The 23,064-nt window shown below is 44.6% G+C and overlaps 1 long non-coding RNA gene across 3 annotated transcripts in view; it reads left to right on the top strand.

Annotated features, from left to right (window-relative positions):
• The first annotated feature begins 6,665 nt into the window (after positions 1-6,665).
• LOC149435142 (uncharacterized) overlaps positions 6,666-23,064 on the top strand; it is a 135,928-nt gene continuing 119,529 nt past the window's right edge. The window contains exons 1-2 of one of the 3 annotated variants that reach the window (XR_016308542.1): positions 6,666-6,754; positions 10,965-11,107. This is a non-coding gene — a long non-coding RNA (uncharacterized LOC149435142). The remainder of the gene's footprint in view (positions 6,755-10,964; positions 11,108-23,064) is intronic. The other 2 variants (XR_016308543.1, XR_016308544.1) reach the window with 2 other exon arrangements.

The following is a 23,064-nucleotide window of genomic DNA, read 5'->3' as shown; positions in this document are numbered from 1 at the left end:
GAGCAAGAAACGATTTAAATGACAATTTTGTGTAATTTTTTGTCATTTTCCAAAAACTTGTGGTAAAAAATAAATTTTTCTATCGATTCAACATGTCTCTCAACAAATAGTTTGGGGTGTCTACTTTCCAAAAAGGGGTCATTTTGGGGGTTTGGGGCATTTTATGCTTAGCATTAGAAGTTTATGCCACACATCACTCACTCTTCTAACCACCTGAAGACCAAGCCTTTTCTGACACTTTTTGTTCACATTAAAAAAATCTGTATTTTTGCTAGAAAATTAAAGTGAACCCCCAAACATTATATATTTTTTTAGAGCAGACACCCTAGTAAATAAAATGGTGGGTGCTGCAACTTTTTATCTCACATAGTACTTACACAGCGATTTTTCAAACGCAATTGTTTTTTAAAATATACACTTTTTTACATTTTAATGCACAAAAACACAATATATTGGCCAGTTATTTGGTATGATATAAAAGATGATGCTATGCTGAGTAAATAGATAACAAACATGACATGCTTTAAAATTGCGCATGCCCTGTGCAATGGCGACAAATTGCATACATTTTTAATATCTATAGGCAACGCTTTAAAAGCCTTTACAAGCTACCATTTTAAATTTAGAGAGGAGGTCTAGAGCTATAATTACTGCCCTTGATCCAACGTTCGTGGCGATACCTCACCTGCATGGTGCAATCGCTGTTTCCATACTGGCACAGGGTCAACGCTGTCGACCGCAGGTGAGGGTGGGCGAGGTTCCTTTTTTTTTTTCTGATTTAATTATTTTTACACTGTCCCTTTAATTTTTTTTTTTGATCACTGTTAATGCTATCTCAGGGAGGGGGAGGGGGGCATTTTCTGCAGCTAATTAGCCACTAGGAATGCTTTTACATGAAAGCCCATCGCCGGCTGAAAAAAATGATACCAGGATGATGCCTGCAGCTGCAGGCATCACCCTGGTATAACCATTCAAAGTCCAGTGGTGTACCAGTACGTCGCTGGTCCTTGTTGGGTGTATATGCTATGTTCTTTTTTTCTTTATGCAGCCTGTGGGCTGAATGAAAAAAAAGAGAAGAAATCTCTGCAAGGAAAAGTGTGTGGTGGTATGCCCACCATTAGAAACCTCCCTGCATCCACCCACTTCTAATGGTGGGCACACATGAAATGTGCCAACAAATATAAAATATATATACCGAAGCATAGGGGCCATCCACCCACTGGCCACCCCAGGCCCCCATGCTTCGGCATATATGCTCTTTTTTTTAACTGCGGATGAAAAATCTCATCCGACAGCACTGCACACACCTACTTATGTCTATTCTGAAAGCAAGACCCTGTTGCTGTCAGAAGAAACAGGTCAGTGCTGCAGTTTGACTTTCCTGCAAAGAAATCAACAATGGTTAACAATAAAACATTAACTCAATAAAACAACTTTATAATTGAAATATCTCTTCAAGGAAAAGTGTGTGGTGGTATGCCCACCATTAGAAACCTCCCTGCATCCACCCACTTCTAATGGTGGGCACACATGAAATGTGCCAACAAATATAAATATTTTCCTCGCCGGCTGTTTTCCACCTTCAACTCCCTGCTCTCTCTGCCCCCACCTCCACCCAGTACCTCACTCACCGCCCACGAGATTGCTAACCACTTCCAAAGCAAGATCGACGCAATTCGCAGGGACATCACCACTGCTCAGACTTCCGCCCCACCTAGCATCCCTCACACGAAAACCCCCTCGACACTCCTCTCCTTCAACCTCACCACTGTCCAGACCTCCACCCCACCCAACATTCCTCACGCTAAAACCCCCTCAACACTCCACTCCTTCGACCCCGTTACCACCCAAGAGGTCACTAAGATCTCTGAAGCTCGCCTTAGCACCTGCCCCCTTGACCCTGTCCCCACACAACTCCTACGATCACCCTCCTCCTCCATCCTACGCTCCCTCACTCACATCTTTAATCTCTTCCTCTCTACTGGCACATTCCCCTCCACTCTGAAGCACGCGCACATCACTCCCATACTTAAAAAACCCTCCCTGGATCCCACTGACCTGAACAACCTTAGACCCATCTCCCTGCTGCCATTTACATCCAAACTCATTGAACGCTTTGCCTATAATCGCTTAAGCTCCCACCTCACCGACAACAACCTCCTTGATCCTATTAATATATAGTACCCCCTGTGCTATTATACCGTTAAAACGCTAAGCAGCCAGCACTTAAGTGCCACAACCCAGGCACCAAACACAGTCAAAAAATAGAAAACATAAAACAGTGCAGCGCTACAAATTCCTATACAAATGAACATATAATATATGCTAATCCAATATATCTCATCCCTTGTAGGAATATAGTACTGTGGTCACTCCCAGTGACATCTAAAATAGCGTTTGTTACACCACACCATAGGTGTACTGCCTGTGTGGATCCTAATAGGGTGCACCAAGATGGCACCCACGCTGGATATGACGTCACTGCGCGGTCCGTTTAGGCCCCTCCCACTGGCGTATCTATGCGTTACGTCACGATTGGTGCACGTGATTTCCTCAGGATATCCTGAGGAAGTCACGTGCACCAATCGTGACGTAACGCGTAGATACACCAGTGGGAGGGGCCTAAACGGACCGCGCAGTGACGTCATATCCAGCGTGGGTGCCATCTTGGTGCACCCTATTAGGATCCACACAGGCAGTACACCTATGGTGTGGTGTAACAAACGCTGATGAATAGCTGCATAAGTGTGAGTAGACAACTGTAGTGTGGCTTTTAATAAAGTAAACGGTTTTACACTATGTTGGATCTTTTGGCTTTACTGGGGATTGTTATGGAGAGGCACCTGTCCTAGTACCGGGAGGTATTAACTGGACACAAAACCTACCAGAGGAGGAGAGTCCCACCACTACTGCTGAGGAGGATTCCATGGTTTTGGAGGAACATAAAGAGGCACTTTTAGCTCATTGGTCCTGAGGGGCCTGGGCAGGAAGGTGAGGGGGCACCCCTGTCACTGTGGATTCACACTCAGTTTGGAGCACCTGCATGAAGAGTTGTTGTGTTTCACTTATTAGGACACTCAAGGACATAGTATTTTAGATGTCACTGGGAGTGACCACAGTACTATATTCTTACAAGGGATAAGATATATTGGATTAGCATATAATATATGTTCATTTGTATAGGAATTTGTAGCGCTGCACTGTTTTATGTTTTCTATTTTTTAACCTCCTGATCCCCTACAATCTGGCTTCCGTCCTCTACACTCCACTGAAACCGCCCTACTCAAACTCACCAACGACCTGCTAACCGCTAAAGCCAATGGCCACTACTCAGTGCTACAACTCCTCAACCTCTCCGCGGCTTTCAACATGGTCGACCACCCCCTCATCCTCAAAAGACTATACTCTTTCGGCCTCAGAGACTCCGCTATCTCCTGGCTCTCTTCCTATCTATCACAACGCTCCTTCAGCGTTACCTATAACGCTGCCACCTCCCCCTCACTCCCCCTCTCTGTTGGGGTCCCCCAAGGTTCTGTCCTCGGGCCCCTTCTCTTCTCCATCTACACCTCCTCCCTTGGTCACCTGATAAACTCCCATGGCTTCCACTACCATCTCTATGCCGATGACACTCAAATCTATCTCTCTACCCCTCGCCTCATCCCTTCAGTCTCCGCCCGAATCACTAGCCTTCTGAACGACATTTCAGATTGGATGTCACTTCACTTCCTCAAAGTAAACCTTGCCAAAACCGAGCTCCTAGTTTTCCCCCCAGCCCGCGCCCCCCCCCCCCCGACCTCTCCATCACGACCAACAACACCACCATCAGCCCCACCCCGCAAGCCAGAGTACTTGGTGTCATTCTAGACTCCAATCTGTCTTTCCAGCCCCAGATCCAATCGCTGACAAATTCATGCAGACTCCACCTCCACAACATCTCCAAAATACGCACATTCCTAACTCCAGAAACTACAAAGCAACGCGTTCACTCCCTTATCATATAACGACTTGACTACTGTAACTCCCTCCTTGTCGGCTTACCCCAACACAGGCTAACCCTGCTTCAGTCTACTCTGAATTCTGCGGCCAGACTCATCCACCTTACTAACTGCTCCGTATCTGCCACCCCCCTCTGCCAATCCCTCAACTGGCTTCCGATTGCCCAACGCATAACACTCAAAATACTAACACTGATGTACAAAGCTGTTCATAACACTGCCCCAAACTACATCACCGACCTGATATCCATCTACCACCCAAATCGCACTCTCCGCTCCTCACAAGACCTCCTACTCTCTAGTTCCCTGGTCTCCTCCTCCCATGCCCGCCTCCAGGGCTTCTCCCATCCTCTGGAACTCACTACCCCAATCCATCAGACTGTCACCTACCCTCCTCACCTTTAGGCGCACCCTGAAAACCCATCTCTTCAGAGAAGCCTACCCCGCCCTCACCTAACTGCTGATCTCCTCCGCTCCCCCCACCACTCCATCCCCCACTGCTATTTCCTCCTGTACCACTCTCCCCTCCCTCCTAGATTGTAAGCTCCAAGGAGCAGGGCCCTCGAACCCCTCATGTATTTTATTGTATTGTTACTGTATTGTCTCATGTATTGTCTCCCATTGTAATGTACAGCGCTGAGCAAACTGTTGGCGCTATATAAATACAGTATAATAATAATATTTAGACTACTACAATAAAGAACATATTTTAAAATATATAATACTAATAATAATATTCAACAACTATATTTTTTTTTGTTTTTTTTTTGTTTTTTTTTTTAATTTTTTTGTTTTTTTGGGTTTTTTTTTAAAGCATTAAATACTATAACTTCTACAAGACAGGAAAACTCTTAAAATATATAATACAATAAATACATCTAAGCTGATAATATTAATAATAGATCTCTATAATACCATTCTCCTCATCGATCACGTAGTCGATTCCATTGTCATCTAGAAACTCTCTCATACGGTTGAAATCCTGGTTCCCTCGCACGATAGGAATGTTCGCCCGGCACATGGGACAGGTAGCACTCTGTTCAACCCATTGTTGGAGGCAGCGGTTGTGGAATTGGTGATCGCAGGGTAGGGTAGTATTGGCGTCTCCATCTTCACAATCTGCTAAACAAATGGTACAGATTACCTGCTCCTCGCCGCGAGGCTCCATGGCCGGTGCTCCCTGTGGCTCCATGGCTGGTGCACCCTGTGGCTCCATGGCTGGTGCACCCTGTGGCTCCATGGCTGGTGCACCCTGTGGCTCCATGGCCGGTGCACCCTGTGGCTCCATGGCCAGAGCTCCCTGTGGCTCCATGGCCAGAGCTCCCTGTGGCTCCATGGCCAGAGCTCCCTGTGGCTCCATGGCCGGTGCTCCCTGTGGCTCTGGGTGGTGCTCAGCAGCCCTGTTGCGGTCTCTTGGAGATCGGCTTCGGCTGATGGCGGCGTCCTCCCTTCTCTGCCGATGTTGCGCTCTGGACCTCGTCCGATGAGCTATGGGAGACTCTCCGCCCTCCTGACGTGATGGCCTTCCACGAGATGGACGTCGTGAAGATCTCGGCATCCTGGTAGTAATTGATGCCGGAGTACCTGAAAACAGCTTAAATATATCTAATATTAAGTAGAAAAGGTACAATTTCTGGGGAAATTGTGTTCTTGCCTGCAGCAGTAGTCTACAAGTGCAGTGGGCGGAGTAGCATTTGTCACTCTGCTGGCTGCTCACACACCTGGGTTCCTATGGCAACTCACTCTACAGCAAGGGCAGAGGAGTGGGCGGAGCCTCTGTTGACACAGCTGGGTTGCTATGGCAACTCACTCTGAGAGGCATTTTTATATACACACTGCTCCAACTTGCCAACTTCACTGGCGATTGCCATCTTCAAACACTTGTAGTTTTAAAAGTATAAATGCTACCGTGAAAAGGGTTATATTGTTAGAATCACAAGAACCAGACCTAAATTTTGATGTATAGTATGTGTCTGAAATATTAAAAATGAATGCACAGTCGCAGTTTAAAAATGTCCCTTAAAATTTCAGGTGACTGTGAGTGAAGTTTCAATGAAAGTCAATGGGAGGGGTGAGTTGCAAACAAATGGTCATATTGTGAAAACTATCAGGACTATGGCTTAGCCGTGAACATTTTTAGTGACAGCAGGGTTAGCTGAACGTTTTGATATAAGATATGTGTAGGTGGGCTTGAAAATGACATAGTGATGGCAGTTTACAAATCATGTTATGATTTTTCCTTCCACACTGTAGCTTTGTCATTTCTCACTCTAGTTGCACCATTCATTCCTATGGGAAAATTTCACCACAAAAACCGCGATATTTCGTGAACGATTCGGCGAAACGTTCCACAAAGTAATAGCAATCCGATCGGGAACAATCCGCACGTTTTGATATATTACTTGTCTTTGTAGTGTAAAAACTGTGGGAGGAGTTAGCGTGGCAAATTTGGCTATAAGAATAAGAATATATTTGTGAGATAACAATAAGTGATCTTTGCAAGAACACTGAATTACACAGGATTGGGGCCATTCAATGGTTATTATTGAGTTCTGCCACAAGATGGCATTCTCAGGTGTAATACCGCTCCTCGCCATAGATGTCTCCCTTCCCAGTCGGCTCTATACAGAGAAAACGGCGGCCATCTTTAGCTATGTAAAGTCTATGGGAGGCGGAGGAGAGGAGCAGCTGAGAGGGGAACAGGAAAGGAACGGCCGGGGTGGGGATGATGGCCTCCCGGGGGGAGCTGAGCTGAGCAGGTGAGGAGGACAGAGGGCAGGAGAGCTGGGTAGGTGGATGGAGGAGGCCGGGGGGCTTTGTGGAGAAGGCTGGGGGGATTGTCTGTATAAAAAGGCTGATAGGAGGTCATGTCTGGAGAAGGTGGGGGAATAAGAGGCACAGATATAGCTGGGGCTCCCCAACCTGCCCCCCAGCGTCCCCCCCACCTGCCTCCTCAGCATCTCCCCAATTTCCCCCTCAGCGTTATCCCCCCCGCCCCATTCAGCTTTATCCCCCCCACACCCTCAGCTTTATCCCCCCCCAGCTTTATCCCCCCACACCCTCAGCTTTATCCCCCCCCCTCCACACCCTCTGGGTTATCCCCCCCGCACCCACTTAGCTTTATCCCCCCCTCCGCCCACTTAGCGGTCTTCCCCCCTGCCCCCTTAGCGTTTCCCCCCCCCACCTTTTCCCCCAGTTTCCCCCCCCCAGCCCAGTGTTTCCCTCCACCTGCCTCCCCCAGTTTTCCCCCAGAACACTGGGGAGGCAGACTGTGGCTGACCCCCCCCAGGCCTGCACAGGGTACAGCTCACTGAAATCAAAATAAAAGAAAAACAAAACTGTGTGACTGGCCCCCAAGTTGTGGCCAACAATGCCCTGAGTGTCCGAGTTCTCCAGTCCTCCCACTTCTTCCACAAGTCTTTCAGTGCCGCATTCCTGGGCCGTCCTGGTGTCATCCGGCCCTCAGAGTGTAACCAGTCCTCACCCAGGGTGCGTTTTTTTAGGTCATGTGGCAGAAATGTGCTGGTTGTTAAGAAGTGGCCGCCCACCGGCATCCTTCACAGCCAATCAATAGCTGCTAGTTAAAGGATAAGTTCACTTTTTATGAATAAAAGCACTTTTTTTTTAAAATTTTCTGGTGGAAAAAAAATGTGCACTTATTTATTTGTTTCAGGAGCCTGTAAAGCTTTGTACCAGCAATCAGCAGATGGCTGATTGCTGGTACTCAGCAATCACAGAGATCACCAGATGCGCGCTGCTGGGGGCACGCGGGAGGGCGCGTTCTAGGAGGATGTCGTATGACGCCCTCCCAGAACTGGACAACTGCGCTGTAGCCTTTATTCGGCTATAGGCTGGTTGTCAAATGGTTAAGAAGCCAGTACCTGATGACGTCCTTAACAACCAGCTATTCACCAATATGCTTTGCAATGCAACACATTTAACACACACCACAAAACGCACAGCAACCGTGGTATAAACGTGTGAAATATGCATATGTGTTTTTGCCGCAAGTCAGCGTGAAAGTAGCCTAAGTGATGACACAGCCCCTGTGATGTTGCTTGTCACATGGTGTTTCGGGAAGTAAACAGAGGAAGGCTTGTGAGAGTGAGAACCTATACTATAGATCTGTGATCATGTCATTAGAGCAAAGGTGTCTTCACATCGCAGCATTTTAGGATACTGAGAATATTCGTTAGAATGCACACGTGCCAGAGGTGTCCCCAGGAAGGTAAACATCAGTATTGTATTAACCGCTTCCCGTCCACCCTATAGCAGAAGTACTGCTACAAGGCGGCACGGGTGCACAAAATCACGTGTATATACTTGATTTTGCATTTCCAGGTAGGGGGCGCCCATGTGCCCTACCCGCGTCACCATTCGCGGCTGCAGCTATCAGTCACCGGGTCCCAGTCGGTGTTTACTCACCGGCACACGGTGATTGCCGAACATCTCCGACAGTGAAGGGGGGGGGGGGGGGAATGGTTTGTAAACAAAACAGTTCTCTCCCCTGTCAGCTCCTGCCCACTGCTTTGCATGGCTGTGCAGAGCACTAACACACAGCCCCATAGTAACACAGAACACAGGTTAACCCTTTAATTGCCCCACATGTTAACCCCTTCCTCCCAGCTGCCATTAGTACAGTGTCAGTGGTTTTTATTAGCACTGATCACTGTATTGGTGTTCTTAGGGATGTCAGTGAAAACAGGTCAGTTCCACCCAGTGTCAGAATGCCCACTGCAGTCCCGCTATAAGTTACTGATCGCCGTCATTACTAGTAAAAAACAAAAAAAAAAAACCCAGTATATATACCGCCATTTGTAAACACTATAAATTTCACGTAAGCCAATTAATTTACACATATTGGGATTTTTTTATAGCAAAGACATGGAGCAGAACACATTTTGGCTTAAATTTGTGATGAAATGTGATTTTTAAAAAATTTTTACTGGACATGTCTAAATGTCTAATAGCAAAAAGTCAAAAATATTGTTTTTTTTTTTCAAAATCGTCACTTTTTTTTTTTTTATTGTGCAAAAAATAAAAATGCATAGGCAATCAAATACCACCGTATCATTGACCAGCCGTAATGCAAAACAATGGCCTGCTCAGGAAGGGGGTTAAATCCTCTGGAGGGCAAGTGGTTAAAGGTTAATTCACCTTTTGTAACATGTTACCCCCATATTCAGAGTGTAACATGTTATGAAAGCACTGGCCCCCGCTCCCTGCAGATCACCAGCTTTGTCAGCTAGTGAGCGATCTTCTCCCCGATAGCTGTCAAATGTTTAAAAAATGTGGCCGTGCGGGGCTCCATTTGCCTGGTCACATCACTCCTCTGTGAATGAGAAACTACTAGTCCCGACAGACTTAGCGGCTGTCAGTTTGTAGTTCTCAATGAACTACCACGGCACTGTGGAGCACTGGGATAGTTCATTCAGTCTTTCTGTCAGTATATCTGCTTGCTTGTACATCCTGTATGGGGTGAGCAGATGTACTGACAGATCTGCAGGAGACCTGCATGGCATCAGTGATCTGCCTATCGCTGGTGCAATGCTTTCCAGGCTTCGGCAGCAAAAAATAATGCACATTTTTTTACCTGCATATAAAATGTGCATTTTTTTTTTTTTTTTATCAAAAGGTGAACTTACCCGTGAACTAAAGGGCTTTGGAAGGTGAGAATACCGGCAGCAAGTATTATGGAGTATTTTAATTCTTGGGATTAGAAAGCCTTAATGTATAACTAAAGGAAAAACTTTTTTTTTTTTTTTTTGGGGGGTAGAGAGGAGAGGGATTAGAACACCTGTCAGGTTTTTATTGCTGTCTTTGTCCCTGAGAGATCCCCCCTCTCTATGTGTCCTGTTTGCCATTATCATCGAAGGTAAATGTAAAAGAAAATCCCAAATTTTGTGTTGTCCCCAGAAAAGTAATAGAGGGGAAATCTTCCAATGAGGGACCCCAAAGTATTCCCTTAATTTTCAGGGATTTTTTTGACTTCCTGTTTTGGCTATGGGACAGGAAGTGAAGGTAAATCTCCCCAATGGGACACAGATGGCAAAAAATAAAACTGACGGGGGTTATAAATGTCCAAAATGAAAAAGAAATGTTGCCTATAGTTCTACTTTATACCCCTATTAAAACATTGAACTCTTTCTTAGCAGGATCAGTGATGTTCTCGCCTATGCCGTCCCTTCACCCACTTGTCTCCCCCCCCCCCCCCCTTGAGCTGACATCTTAATTGTGGTCACCCAGCTGTGACACCTTTTGGCTTCACAGCTGGGTGCCCACTGCACGAGGTGTACTGCACCTCCCGAATGGTCCGGCAGTCTTCTTGGACCTGTAAAGTGTCCTAGAAGACTGTGGGGGGAAGGAGGAGGGCATGCTAGAACCAGGGACCCGCTCCCCCCCCCCCCCAAAAAAAAGTGTAAAATGTGGCAGTGGAGGGGGTAGGAGGCAGACAAACAGAGCTGCCCCTTTTGGTGGAGCTCCCTTTAATATATCTATAAATTATTTTTTTTTAAATGCAAACAGTAACTGAAATTTGATTTATTATCAGCTTCTTGAAGTCAGCAGAGATCAGACTAAGGGGGGGGGGGTGCTGCAGCAGTGCAAGGGACCAGTTGATTGTGCTCATGTGCTGATAGGAGGAGAAGGGGAAGTGACAGAAAGATTCGGCTTTCTGCTTCTCTCTTTACTGTTCAGTCATAGGCTAGGGGAAAGGCAAGACCTGTAAGTGTTAGTTATCTGCAGCAGAGAAAAATGGGGTTCCTGCTCTGACAAACAGTACTGTGCTGTGTGGCAGAGCTGTGTAGATTTCAGGACTGGAGGGATAGAAATATAAGTCCTTTGTCAGATAAGACCTGTATAAATATTTCAGCCATATGTTTGAGGTTAATATTATATAAAGGCTGGTATGTGTGAAATGTATTTATATATTTTGTTGTTTCTTTTTGTGTATTTTTCTCCTGGTTTAAGGTTTCTGCTGGTTTCTCCTTGATCAGTGATGGTCCAGTGAGCCAAGCAGTGTGTGAGATGATTAAGTAAGAAGTTGGGACCATGGGGCAGAAGAAAAAGCCATTTCTCAGGTTACTGGATTACCTGGTGATCATAGGCGCAAGGTAAGCCATGGTTCCTTTTCATGTTTTATCACTAGAGTACTACAGCAGGCATCACTCGGGCAGTTTAGTTCTATAACCAAAACACACATACATTGTCAGCAGCAATCCACTGCCTATCCAGAGCTCCTTTTTATTCTTAGTAATTTCAGATCATACACTAGAAGGATAGATGACATTTTAGCAAAAATCAATATTCCATCTCTCTGTTCTCTCCTTTGTCTTTGGCTCAGAGACAGCAGCGGGAGCCATTGGCCAGTGAGGAGGAAGCCGGGCCAGGCTGTGCTTTGTGAGTCAATAGACACTCAGAGCTGGCTCTGCAGTGAACCTGCACGAGTGCTCCCATAGCCAGTGGCTTGTTATGAGGACACTTGGCAAAGGGGGAGGAGCCAGGGACCCGAGGGGAGCACAGAGCAGGTAAGTATGACATGTTTATTATTTTAAAGAAAATAAAATGGGTTTAGAATCACTTTAAGTTGCTGTTTTGAGACAATTACAGGGGATTGCCATATCTGTTTTCCTTTTGAAAATGTAAAAGTCAACACATTCTTCAATTTAAATCAGCTAAATACATTTTGGATGCTTCAAAACAAAAGTATTGTAACAAAAAAAAAATATTTTGTCTAGTGGTACATAGAAATGAAAATTCTGGTGCCGAAATGAAAATTCAAAATGCACTTAGCCGAGAACCGAAATGCACAATTTTTAAACATGAATATATATTTTTTTGAAAAAAATACACTTTGATTAGAAAAAAAACAACAATATATACCTCAATTTTTTTGTAAAATATGAAAGAGAATTTTACGGCGAGTAAATAGATGCCCAACATGTCATGCTTTAAAATTGTGCACGCTCTTGGAATGGTGTGAAACTGCGGTACTTAAAAAATCTCCATGGGTGATGCTGTAAAAATTTCTACAGGTTAGCAGTGTAAAGTTACAGAGGAGGTCTAGTGCGATAATTATTGTTCTTGCTCTGATGTTCGTGGCGATACCCTCACACGTGGTTTGAATATTGTTTACATATGTGGACATGGCCTACATATGCGTTCACCACTACGTGGGGTGACAGGGACACTTTCAACTTTTTTTTAATTTATTTATTTTTGTTTTGTTTTTTGCACTGTCCCTTTAAAAAAATTGTTATCACTTTTATTCTTATCACAAGAAATGCATGCATCCCCTGTGATAGAAATAATTAGTGACAGGTCCTCTTTATGGAGAGATATGGGGTCAATAAGACCCAACATCTCTCCTTTACAATGTAAAGAATTGGATCAAAAAAAAACCCATTGATCTAGTGCTTTAAAAAAAAAAAATGTCCGTAACCGGAAGTGACATCGCTCCGGTCCTCCAAGGGCATAGAGATGAGTGGAGGCCATCTTTCCTTCACTCATCTCTATGCCCAGCGCCGGGATCGATGGTTTCTCAGGTGAGGCTGAGAACTCCCGAGTGGCGGCAGCGAGGGGCGGGGTTTTTTTGGCACCCGTATCGGTGCTTTTTTTCATTTCGGCCGACGGCCGAAAGGGGTGTTTTTGGCAGAAACGCTTCGGGCCACTGAAATTTCGGTGCATCCCTAGTTTGGTCCACTACCTGCAATGCTGCTGAGAAGGACCCTTTCTCGCTGTGTGGAGGCAACGGTTGCCTTTCAGAGATCTGATACACCCACTGCTGAGTCAGAGACAGAACTCTCCAATCTGCAAGGTGCATGAGTGTCGCTGATCCCAAAGCTATAGGTCTGTCCTCTGCAGAACAACTGCTGCTTCCACAGAAAGAGCAAGGGTCCTTCACTGCAAAATGCTGTCAGGGGAAAAAAAGCTCAGTTCACGGGAAAGAAAGTACGTAAATTTCATTTGGGTTCAGCGTTGCATGACCACGAAATTGTCAGTTAAAGTAACGCAGCGCTGTAATGCAAAGAATGGGCTGGTAAGGAAGGGGGGGGGGGTAAATCCTCAGTAGGGCAAGGGGTTAAATATGTGTTAACCTCAACACAGTGTACCATAAATAATCAAATGCAAACTGCTCATATTACAACATTGTGTATACATTCGATAAACATAAAGTAAACCAAAGAATATGTAAGTTAAAAGTTCAAAAAGATAATACGAAGGTGTGAAAAGGGCCAGTGGTTTGGTACTTGTAATAACATGCTCCACTTAACAGTACTGTTGGTGCCCCACATGGACCAACACTCACCCTATGTAGGTGACCAATTATCTCTAGTATGGTCAACAGCACTTGTGGTGTATTCCCCTGTACAATCATCACAGTTTTGTTTATCCGGGTAGTATGCAGCACACCAGATGAATCCACTCATAGAAAGGATTCCCCCTCTATTTTTACTACATTCTCTCGGGCCCTTAGTAATGTGGGGTCCTTCAGTTGTTCAGTGGCAAAATTTTCCCTGTGTACTTCTAAGTCAAACACTAGGGGTTGTAGGCTCCTCCCTAGGCTCTGTTTTCCCTGCTAATACTGGCAAGGGAAACACAGGCTCAATCCTCACCCTCAGAGGATTCCCTAGGATAACCTTCAGGCTCTGAAGGACCATTTAATGGGAAATCTGGGCCATTCTAGAGCTCCCAGAATTTTGGGAAATCCCTCCCCACAATGGCGTCATGTGGCAGTTGGGGAACCAGATCCACCTGATGACACAGGTTACCGAGGGAGGTCTCAAAGGACACTGTTGCCACTGGATACTCTCTCGTGTCCCCATGAACACAAATGACTGCCAATTTTCTAGGGTGCAAGGTTTTTCCCGTTACCAATTCAGTTTTTTCCAAAGTAACCAGGCTACCTGAATCCAACAATGCAACAACATTTTTACCATCAATACCCATTTTGCATAAAGGTTTCTCATTTCCCTTTTCAGCAGTGCAAGTAACAGTTGCAAATGGGGACTGCTGTCTCTCAGTAAGAAAGTCACAGTGCATTGGTTCATCCGTACTTGGGCAATCTGCTGCTACATGTCCCTTTTCCCGGCAGCGGTAACAGATTATCCTTCTGCTCACCTCTGGCGGGTTTGGCTTTCCAGGCCGCTCACGCCAGATATTGGAAACAGTCCCAAAAGTACCTTTCGTTCCCCCTTTTCCAATCTCTCCACCCCCATCCCTTGGTGCAATGTTACCCATTGCTGGGGATGGTCTGGTCTTGGGGTGGAAAGTCGGTGATTCCTTGAGGGAAGACGTAAGATTTTCAGTCGCTAGATATCTCTCCACAAGGTCCAAAAGCTTGTCTGCTGTTTGTGGATCTCCATGACTCATCCATTTCTGCAAGGTAGTAGGGAGAGACCTCAGAAATTTGTCCATCACCACCCTTTCCACAATCTTTGGTCCAGACAGTGTATCTGGCTGCAGCCATTTCCTGGTCAAATGAATAAGGTCATACATTTGGGATCGGGGTGGTTTTCCCAGTCGATAACTCCAGTTGTGTACCCGATGAGCCCGGACAGCCAGGGTTACGCCCAGCCGCGCCAAAATTTCCATTTTTAAACGATCCTAGTTCTTGGCTTCCTCAGGCTCAAGGTCAAAATAAGCCTTTTGGGACTCGCCAGATAGTGGGGTGGCCACTAGTCCAGCCCACTGCTCTTTAGGTCAACTTTCTTTTTCAGCTGTCCTCTCAAAAGTGGTCAGAAACATCTCAGGGTCCTCATCTGCAGACATCTTTGGCAGCAGGTGACTTACACGGAAAGATGGTATGGTAGTAAAATCACTCCCAGCCTCAGTCTGCTCACTCTGCTGAAGCTGTTTCATGATGGCTGCAATTTGCTGTTGGTGTATCTGTTCCTGCCATTCCAACGATTCCCTAAGGCGTGCCTACGCCTGTTCCGGGGCTTGCTGCTGGGCTGCAAGGCTCTGTTGCAAAACCTGCTGCTGGGCTGCAAGGCTCTGTTGCAAAACCTGCTGCTGGACTGCAAGGCTCTGTTGCAAACTTGCATTTGTTTTCTGCTGACTTGCATTTGCCAAAGCAAGCTGTCTCAGTATCTCTTCCATGCTGGCCTTGCTTCACCTGCCTGCATCCTCCACCATATGTGAGGGATTAACTCAGTAGCGGGTTGTGCTTGGCCCCCTGGATGGGTCAGAACACCGTGAAAGAGGCTCAGCACGACAGCAGGATCTTGGTGAAAAGTTTGTGCTTTATTTACAAGTCGGGTGAACACACGGTGCAAATAGTCAAAACAGCAAAAAAATACAAACAGAAAATAAAACCTTGCCCTGCTGGGCATCTAACTACAAACACAGGTTTCCTATCTAGCTGTCTGAATACAGCCTATTGCTGCTTAGACACAGAGTGTTCACACAGTCTAAGATCACACAGATTATCTCTCACCACAGGATGGTTTGGTTGCTCCCCAGTCTGTCCTGCACAGCAAACTGGTTCCAGGTTGGAGCATCCTCTCTAAGCAGCCTGGGCGTTTTATAGAGCCCAGAGCCCTCAACTCGCTACAGCTGAGCTAATGAAATCATCAGTGACCTAAAACGGCTCACTACACAGCACAACAGGAGAAACAGTCCGTGTATAACATGAACCTGGGGCAAATATACCTTCCATCCTGGACACATCCCTTAGTTCTTCCTGCCTTCTTGTCACAGCACCCTTTGAAATTATGGACAATCCTGAGGCACCCTATTCTGAAATGTATAAAAGTATTCTAATAGTTTTATATAACGCAGCAACATCCGCATACATAGGACGCCCAACATTAGAGGTGATTTGTTTTTCCAAAGTAAATACACTTTTGCACACTGGTACTGACTAGTATTCCAATGTTTCTCTTCTCCCTCAGTTTTTCTCTATCACTGAGATGTGACCCCCAGCACAGACCGAGAGGGGCGGGAGAGGGTCAAACCAAGATACTGTGCAGGCAACCAACATCCTCCTTATCAACTGATGATGTCATTGGTTGTCAGGCACTGGTGGCTAAAAGGTCCTAATGGTGCACAATGAAAACCTGTGGCTTTGTGTTACTAAAAGGCAGGCTTGTTCCACCCGCTGGCTTGTGTACAAGTTTTGGGCAATTTTTAGACCTTTTTCCAAGGCACCCCTGAAGAAACCTCAAGGCACCCTGGTTGAGAAAGGCTGGTCTAGTGCGTTAGTGTACAGTGCATTGCAGTGTCCAGTGTGCCAGTGTACAGTGCATTGCGGTGTCCAGTACATCACACAGTACGCTGCATTGCGGTGTCCAGTGTACAGTGCATTGCGGTGTCCAGTACGTCACACAGTACAGTGCATTGCGGTGCCCGTTGCGTTAGTGTACAGTGCATGGCGGTGTCCAGTGCATCACAGTGTACAGTTAATGGCGGTGTCCAGTGCATCACAGTGTACAGTTAATGGCGGTGTCCAGTGCATCACAGTGTACTGTGCATTGTGGTGTCCAGTGCGTTAGAGTACAGTGTATTTTAAATATTGTATTGTTTTTTTCCAGTTTTTTTCCACTACAAATAAGATGTGTGTGGTGCGCATATGAATTTGTTCTTTTTTTTTTTTCTTCTTCAAACTAGAGTCCGGCCCCCCAACAGTGTGAAGGTCTGTGAACTGGCCCCCTGTTTAAATAGTTTGAGGACCCCTGGTATAACCTGTAGGTCATAAAGCTACACATAAACCTATATTTGTTTTCTTTATTCTTCAATAGTCACAAAGGATATAAGTTCACTTTGTGTGCACCAAATGTCTTTGCAAACTTGGTTATTACCTTGCAAAAGTAGCAGTCCCATCGCTAGGCTGTGTGGAGTCTAGAGCTGTGAGAGGTACCCAGAAGGTACCAGAGCTTTTGACGATCGACGGCTTGACGTCATATCCGGCGCGGGCGCCATCTTGGTGCTCCGGTTTCCGAATCACAGTACACCCCTGGAGTGGTGTAAAGGCTTGCTTGCTTTCAGGTCTATGTGAGTAGTTTTTAGTCTTCTTTGTTTTATAATAAAAGGTTTTACACTATACGAGTCTCTTTTGCCTCACTGGTGACCATACTGGAGGGCCATACACTGGAGAGACACCACGGACTTCATCCACCGCTTATGTTATAGCCAAGAGGAGGGATTTGCACCATTGCAAGAGGGATCCATCTACTATCTGGAGGAATATTCCATCTATTACACAAGGCTCTTTGGTCCCTGGGGGCCTGGGCAGGAAGGTGAGGGGGCACCCCAGCTATAGAGGATTGGCACACTGCAATTCACATCTGCATGGAGTTTGTGTGACACATAAGGACACTATTTCACCAATTTATTCATGTCACCTCTATGTATGTCATTTTCCTAGTTGTCCGCTTCACCCCACATTGATGTCAGTTATTTGTGTTCAAGTCTATTTGCATACTTGGGATATATATCACTGAGTCGCCTGTTTTAATATAGCGCCGTATTATTTGTTTATATTCATGCACCCAACCATCCACACAATGTAAAAATAGTGATGGGCCGAACACCCCCCCCCCCCTGAATTTCGAACTCATTGCAAGTCTATGGGACTCGAACTTGTAAATTCAAAAGTGCCCATTTTGAAGGCTTATATACAAGTTATTGGCCATGAAAGGGGTGTGGGGACTCGGGTACGGTCCTGAGGTACATAAATCAGTGAAAAAAAAAACTTACAAAAGTATTATTTTTAAAGGGGTAGTCATTTTTCATTGCCTACAGTTAAAAAAAAAAAAAAACCTTTAAATATCATGCCTGGGGGGTTCTCTTAAACTATCTGCAAACTTTCACATCTGTACAATGTATAGAACCTGCTTTAGCAAAAAAAAAGTGAAATGTAATATTTAGAAAAAAAACCTAATCCTTTACGTCTGGTAGGATGGTTTGGAGGGACTCTACAGTAAAAGATATTTTAAAAAGTGCGTGGGGTTCCCCCTAAAAGCCATACCAGGCCCTTTAGGCCACATGCCTTTTAAATTAGGACAGTGTCCCCATGCCGATGGGGACAAGGGCCTCTTCCCCACAACCCTGACCCAGTGGTTGTGGGGGTCTGCAGGCAGGGGAGCTCATTACCATCAGGGTACCCCTTTAAATAATGATTCTGCCCCCCTCCTTGTGAGTGAGTAAGGGGTACTTGTACCCCTACCCATTCACTAAAGGGTTAAATTGAGTAAAAAATAAAGAGACCAGACTTTTTAAAAATTCCTTTAACATAAAAAAAAACAAACGTTTGTAATAAGTCCTTTGCCGGTCAAATGTGAACAATCGGGCGGAGCTAGGGGTAACTATTGTGATGTGATTGGCCAAAACATTGCACCTGACGACCTGTGGTCAGTTGCATTGTTTGGCCAATCACAATACACTGTGAAAGTGCAGTGCATTGTGGGACCCGGCAGGTGAACAGCCTGCCAAATGCCCTTACCATTCATGTGTTCGCAGAACACATGAATGGCCGATGTTCGAGTCGAACTTACAGCCCATTACTATGTAAAAGGAAACGCGATTCATCAGACAGGCCACCTTCTTCCATTACTCCGTGATCCAGTTCTGATGCTGTTTTGCCCATTGTAGGCGCTTTTGCCAGTGGACATGGGTCAGCATGGGCACTCTGGATGGTCTGCGGATACACAGCTGCACACACCACAGACTGCACTGCCCGTTTATTCTGCTTTCGACACAACAATTTCAGGGACAACAGATTTACTTGCTGCCTACCTATTGCTGATTGGTATTTAAAAAAATAAATAAATATATATATATATATATATATATATATATATATATACACACACACACACGTGCGTATGAAGGGCAATTTATACAGATTTTCAGTGTCATCTACAGGAAACAAAATACTTATTCAAAGGAATATGGTGAAATGCATGAATGAAGGTCAGCAAGAGAGAGGCTTGAGCAGTGATGCAATCCCAGCACCCAGAGGCAAGGAGCTGTGGGTTAAAGGGGAAGGAAATTGCTCAAGGGAAGGGAGGTACACAGGGCAATCCTTACATAGCACAGATGGCTGAAATGTAGTAGGTCAATACCCAAGACAACACTAATAGAAAGGGCTGGGCACATAGGAGGAAAAAACAGGATCATAGTTAACAGAACAGTAATGAAGTGTGATGTTAGTGCATTACACTACTCCCATATTAAACGTCCCAACAGCACTCTATATTGGTCTGCTCCATAAGGGCTCTTGGTAATTACAATCCCCAGTCCCCAACTGTTTATGTACTGTACTGGTTCACATATATGCAGATTGGATGCGGTTTGAACCACATCCAATCTGCATGACAAGTGAAATAACATTGCTTCCTATGGTGCCTGTTCACATACTGTATGTCCTGTACACTGGCAGTGCTGATTCAATGCGGATTGAAAAAGAGTCCTGTCCGATTTCTGAGCAGTGCAGTCTGGTTCAGGTGCGGATTAACAGGCTATTGAATTCTATGGAAACTGTTTCTAAACCACACGTCATCAGTTGTGAACAGGATAAAATCTTGACCTGAACCTGATCTAAAACTAACCTGAACCGCTGAACAACTACTGTGTCACTTAGCTGTGATATCTGAGCTTCAATCTGCAACGCACATGTGTGTACCCACACGACTCCTTTGCAAGTAACTTTATGTCCACCAGATTTAAGAAATATTTTGGTCCAAAGACCTTTTTAAAAATCCTAATGTACCACTGGAAACTTGTGTTCAAACATGTCCCCTAGAAACCCAATAGCTGTATTCTGGTGGATGCGACTGTCAGTAAATGCAGGACACATCATTCAGACGTGAACAGACATCTGGGTTCAGGTATCTCTCAATATATGCTCTGGATATATTGCTGGCTTTTTGGAGGACATTATAAGGCTGGCCATACACTATACAATTTTCTGTCCAATTTCTGCCCATTTTCCTTTAGATTTAACTTCCACTATGTAAAGCAAGGGCCTGCCTAATTGGATACAGTTGAAAGTGTTTTTCAGGTTTGACCTCATATTCTATGGTTTTTGGTAAATCTAAAGCAAAATTCTCAAGAAAATTGTATAATGTATGGCCAGCCTAATTAAAAGAGCAAACTAAATGGGAGAAACCCGTCCTTTCAAAGCTTGTATGCTCACCTAGGCGAGGATGACATATGAAGTAGGATATCTACATATAGTTTACATGGGCGAAGATATGATGGGGATCTCTGTCAAGTCTATAACGCATGGCAGAGAGCTGCAGCGTGTGTACACATTTGTGCAATCCCACAAAACCCAAATTCATGTCTGGAAAGCAGTAGGTCCTTGCCAGTCTCTGGGGCCAGACAGAGACATACAGGTATTTCCATGCATACAATGGAGTCTCGCAGAGTTTTGCACATGCATAGACGTGCCATGGGCCTCTGCCAGGTCATATAGACTAGAAATAAAAAAACTTTAGCTAGATAGGCTGCAGTTCCTCTTTCAAGAGTTCCTAAATTTTTTGTAGCCACAGATTGAGTATTATTATATACGGTTGTGCTCAAAAGTTTGCATCCCCTGGCAGAAATTGTGAAATTTGGGCATTGATATTGAAAATATGACTGATTATGCCAAATAATTGTCTTCTATTTAAGGATAGTGATCATATGAAGCCATTTATTTTCTCATAGTTATTTGGCTCCTTTTTAAATCATAATGATAACAGAAATCACTAATCCATTAGTCACCTTAAGTGTCATTGAATGTTTACGATGACACTAACTATAGACATTGGTCTCTGATGTGGGATGTACCCACTATGACCAGGAGACCAAATGTGTGGGTGAAGTGGACAAGCTGGTACTTTGGTAGCTGGAGATCTGCAGGTTGTCCTGATCTAGATGCTAAAACATATACAATTGTGCTCAAAAGTTTGCATACCCTGGCAGACATCGTGAAATTTTTGAATTGATATTGAAAATATGACTGATCATGCCAAAAGAAGTCTTTTATTTAAGGATAGTAATCATATGAAGCCATTTATTAAGTGTTCTTGCATGGCAAGACCACTTACTGTTATCTCACATATATATTCCTATTATTATAATAGCCAAATTTACCACCCTAACTCCTCCCACAGTTTTTACACTACATAGACAGTAATATACCGAAACGTGCGAATTGTTCCCGATTGGTGTGCTATTACTTTGTGGAACGATTCGACAAATGGTTCACGAAATATCGGCGTTTTTGTGGTGAAATTGGTCCCATAGGAATGAATGGCGGAATGTTCAAAACTAGAGTGGGAGCTGAAAAATCAGGACATGATTTCTAAACTGCCATCACTCCCTCATTTTCAAGCCCACCTACACAAATCTTATATCAAAACGTTCAGCTATCACTGCTGCCACTAAAAATGTCCACGGCTAAGCCATAGTCCTGATAGTTTTTACAATATGACCATTTGTTTGCAACTCACGCCGCCCATTGACATTCATTGAAACTCCACTCTAACCACCTCAAATTTGAAGGGCAATTTCTAAACTGCGACTGTGCCTTCATTTTTAATATTTCATATTTCAGAGACATACTATGCATCAAAGATGCATTTGAAGATGGCAACCGCCAGTGAAGTGAGCAAGTTGGAGCAGTTTGTTTTTTACCGCTCTTCTCTGCCCTTGCTGTAGAGTGAGTTGCCATAGGAACCCAGGTGTGTGAGCAGGCAGCAGAGTGACAAGCCACTCCACCCAGTTACTCCGTCCACTCCAGTTGTAGACTACTGGTGGAGGCAAGAACACTTCACACAATTTCCCCAGAAATTGTAGCTTTTCTAGTTATCACATAGTTGTTTGGTTCATTTTTAAATCATAATGATAACAGAAATCACACAAGTTGCCCTGATCAAAAGTTTACATACCATGGAATGGCCTTTGTATAGACACACGAGGTGACACACACTGGTTAAAATGGCAAATAAAGGTTCATTTCCCATATCTGTGACTTTTTAAATTGCAGTTAGTGTCTGTGTATAATAGTCACTGAGTTTGTTAGCTCTTATGTGGAAGCACTGAGCAGGCGAGATACTAAGTCATGGGAAGCAGAACAGAACTGTCAAAAAACCAGCATAACAAGGTAAAGACACTTTATAAAGATGGAAAAGGATATTAAAAGATATCCAAAGCCTTGGATATGCAAATCAGTACTGTTCAATCACTTATTAAGAAGTGGAAAGTTTGAGGATCACTTGATACTAAGCCAAGGTCAGGTAGACCAAGAAAAATTGCAGCCACAACTGTCAGAAGCATTATTTGGGATACAAAGAAAAACCCACAAGCAACCTCAAATACAGGCTGCTCTTGGAAAAGATGGTGTGTTTGATGGAGCACAATATGACAATACTTGAAAAAATTAGGTGCATGGTCAAGTTGCCAGAAAGAAGCCTTTACTGCGGCAATGCGACAAAAAAGGTTAGTGACCCATGTCAAGGTGTTGTCAGGCATATTGTAGTAAACGGTCACTTGATGGCTAACCTGGAAAGTTAACCCAGGCAGATCCCACCCTCTATTCAGCGCTGCTGGCTTTGCTCTGTTATGTTAGTGACAGCGGTGGAGTCAATCTGGCGTCCGGCCCTAGGTTTCACCCCTCTGATATGACAGTCAGTAACACTGCTCTGGGGGGGTTCAGACCACCATGACCCCCCCCCCCTTATCTATGCCCCAGCTCTTCAGTAGCTGGTTTCCTGTCTGGGTAAGCCTAGGTGCCCCACTTGAAAACTGGGTTCATGTGTATATTGTAGATATAGTATTATATGCATGTATTATGTTGTATTCATTCATTTTTCAGATGTTCTGCTCTCTGTTTTCTCCTGAAAAAATGGAATAACTGCAAAACATGTTGAGAAGAAGTGGGTAATTTTTATGCTCTAGATTGTACTCTCTGGCGTTTTGTATTCGTTTTCAGTAACATTAGTCCCGTTATGAAAGAATTATGAAAATTGTGTGGGCATATTATTGGTACATGTTTGTAAATGCTTGTATTTTAACATTGTAATAAAGTACTTTCGGCCTCAACCAAAAAATGTCCTTTGTATAACAGGCTTTGGACGTA

This window comes from Staurois parvus, unplaced genomic scaffold (assembly GCF_062004578.1).
Source record: "Staurois parvus isolate SC_StPar_1 unplaced genomic scaffold, SC_StPar_1.0 ptg001598c, whole genome shotgun sequence".
Taxonomy (NCBI): domain Eukaryota; kingdom Metazoa; phylum Chordata; class Amphibia; order Anura; family Ranidae; genus Staurois; species Staurois parvus.
The sequence above is the reverse complement of the archived record's forward strand: the minus strand, read 5'-3'. Positions and strand labels throughout refer to the sequence as shown.